The sequence below is a fragment of the Notolepis coatsorum genome (assembly GCF_963971535.1).
Source record: "Notolepis coatsorum genome assembly, chromosome: 1".
Taxonomy (NCBI): domain Eukaryota; kingdom Metazoa; phylum Chordata; class Actinopteri; order Aulopiformes; family Paralepididae; genus Notolepis; species Notolepis coatsorum.
In genome coordinates, this window is record NC_140165.1 from 138,819,001 (window position 1) to 138,821,920 (window position 2,920).

Consider the following 2,920-nt stretch of genomic DNA (forward strand, 5'->3'; position numbering starts at 1 on the left):
CTGAGCTCAATTGGGAAGATACCGCCCCTATCATCTCTCCCTGTGTAACTGCAGCACCCCATTACTTTACACTGATGAAGGGGTGGGGGGGGGTGGCCAGTTTCCTCATTTTACTTTTCCCTCAAACCAACTGAAGAATCCATTGTGCTCGCCGGCCCGGAAAACGCGTGGGTTATGTATTTACAGACAGTACCCAACTCTGTAATCAATAAGCGTGATCGATATTTGGAATGGCGATCAGGAATTGGAATAATCTTTTTGGATAACATCTGATCTCAGGTAAGGAATTTATTTGACCAGTCTTAGGATAATCTGAGCTATTTTCACCTAGCGTTTGCCCTATGCGTGTGTGTGGCTGTGATCGCTGATGAGGAAATGAGATAATCGATTTTTCAGCCCGCCTCTATAGCGTGCATAAGTACACATATACTATCGATAATCTAGCGTTTATTTGAAAACGATTCATAAATAGGCCGAAAAATTACAACGTGTTTGTGTATGCCAGAATATTCCAGTAAATGCCTATCACGGAATCTATATATTTTCTTAAACGAGGGATTTTCAAAATGCTATAAAACGGAAATTAACCGATTATTAAAAAAAATCCGGTTCGACAATGTTGACTGCAAACAAGTCATTGATAAGCGACAGGCAGATTAGACAAATAGCCATAATTTAAGACAGATATTATGCGTTCACAACACTATCATTGAAGTGGGTGGTGGCATTTAACCATGCTTTACCATGTTTAGAGGTTAAAATCCTGTATACCCTACCCTACACTAGTACACTGTCTTAAGACTTATGGACTGCACTGTAGGGCTGACCCCTATTAATCGATTAGTCGACTAATCGGTCGAAAGGGGCCGTAGTCGACTGGCCAACCTCTTAGTCGAATATATAAAAAAAAAAAAAAAAAAAAAAGGTATTAATATATATATATATATATATATATATATTTTTTTTTTTATCATTCTTTCCAAAAGAAAATAGGCCTAGAAGCGTGGCTAACGCTAATGGCACGCATACCAGAGGCTAACTGCCTATGAAAACAGGCACAGAGGCACTGAAAGAGGATTTCACCCATCTAATGAACACGCTAGACTAGACAAATATCAAGATGTATCCATCAGTGGACCAATTGCATGCTTTTGCAGAGGACAAGAAGCCTTCAGTCGACTCCTTCAGACATTAAGCACCCCCCACAGCCAAAAAAAAAAAAAAAACTTTAAAAATATTATACTTTTTTTTTAAGTCGACCAATAGTCGACTAACGGCAAATGTTGGCCAATCCTAGTCGACCATCCAAATCCTTAGTCGGGGACAGCCCTACTGCACTGTAAACAATACTTAACTCATGTTGTTATTCACCTACTTGTAGGGATGTCCGATATTATCGGCCTACCGATATTACCGGCCGATATTGGCATTAAAATGTGATATCGGAAAATATCATTTTTTTTTTTTTTTTTTACATTTCTATAACCTTTATTTAACCAGGCAAGCAAGAATAAATTCAGATTTTATTTATTGTCAAAAGTATGCATAATGTAGTGTTAATTCCACAACAAGAGATATGTAATGTTAATTACCTGAAATTATTCCATTTGGGGGGGGGGGAACCCTGCATATATCGGTATCGGTTGATATCGGATATTAAGAGTTGGACTATATCGGTATCGGTAAAAAAGCCAATATCGAGCATCCCTACCTACTTGTATACCCAGTACCTGGCATTCTGAATAATACTTAACTCATGTTCTTATTCACCTACTTGTGTATCCCCAGAACCTGCCATTCTCCGTGGAGAACAAGTGGCGTCTGCTGGGCATGATGGTGCTGTACTTCGGCAGTGGCTTTGCCTTCCCTTTCCTCGTTGTCAGACACCAGATCCTGAAGAAGTGAACTGGCACCATGTTATTATGCTGTCTTTAAGGTAATTATACTTATCGACCATATTCATCTATTTTTCATTTGAATGTCAATCCAATTGAGCTTTTTGCCAGAGCGCTTGTTTGAATAGTGACCTCAAGACAATGACGTTTCTCGCCGCACCTCTGTAGCCTGTAGCTTGTTATTCCCTATCACACCTTCAAGAAAATTACCTGTCCGTCTGCGAGACGGTAACAAATGTCACACGAGTTTCTATTGCGGTTAATGCGCTCTGAGATAAGGTTGCACATTGGCAAGTGAATGTGACGGTATATTACAGAGGTTGATGTATATCAGATGGGAAGCAAACCTGAGTTGCTGTTGTCACATACATTTTAAATAATTTATGTGAACCTTCTTATCAATCTTTTCATTCTGTCTTTTCGTCTCTTTCTCCCTACAGATCTCCACCTTGAACGTATTTATCCATCAGAGTTCTCTTCGTTAAGAAGAATGGGAATCCGTTAATTGTCTTTGTAAATAAAGTTGACTCAAATTTATTATCTGACAGTTTACTTATTTTCTGAGCGTATTCTGCATGCATAAAATCATAAAATCACTGAGATCGCCTTCTAGCACGATGTTTGTTCTCCAAGATGCTTTCAATCTAGAAACCCAGCTAATGTCTCTTTTGAAAATAATAAAGTCGGCAAAGTTTATTTACATTATATTACATTTACATAATATGCAACTGAATTAGTTTCTTTTGTTAATAATAATTTTGATTTATATAGCGCCTTTCATGAGACCCAATGCGCTTAACAGTGGAGGGGGCAAACTAAGGGGAAGGAGATCAGAGGAACAATTAAGTAAAAAGAAAAGAGGGAAGTCAGACTGTCATTAATACATTTGAAATAATTATGATAATATTATGAAATCCAGAACAGTTCATGCATCTATCATCATTACTGAGATAGACTTTGCAGGTGAATTTGTGCAAGACACGGGATGTATTATAGTAGCCTTATCAAGTGTTCCTTTAGTCTCC

At 38.2% G+C, this 2,920-nt stretch overlaps 1 long non-coding RNA gene across 1 annotated transcript; it reads left to right on the forward strand.

Moving 5' to 3' along the window:
• The first annotated feature begins 1,895 nt into the window (after positions 1-1,895).
• LOC311234930 lies at positions 1,896-2,432 on the forward strand. Its single transcript, XR_014620118.1, has 2 exons — positions 1,896-1,936; positions 2,336-2,432. It is a non-coding gene; the product is annotated as an uncharacterized lncRNA (long non-coding RNA).
• The last annotated feature ends 488 nt before the right edge of the window (positions 2,433-2,920 follow it).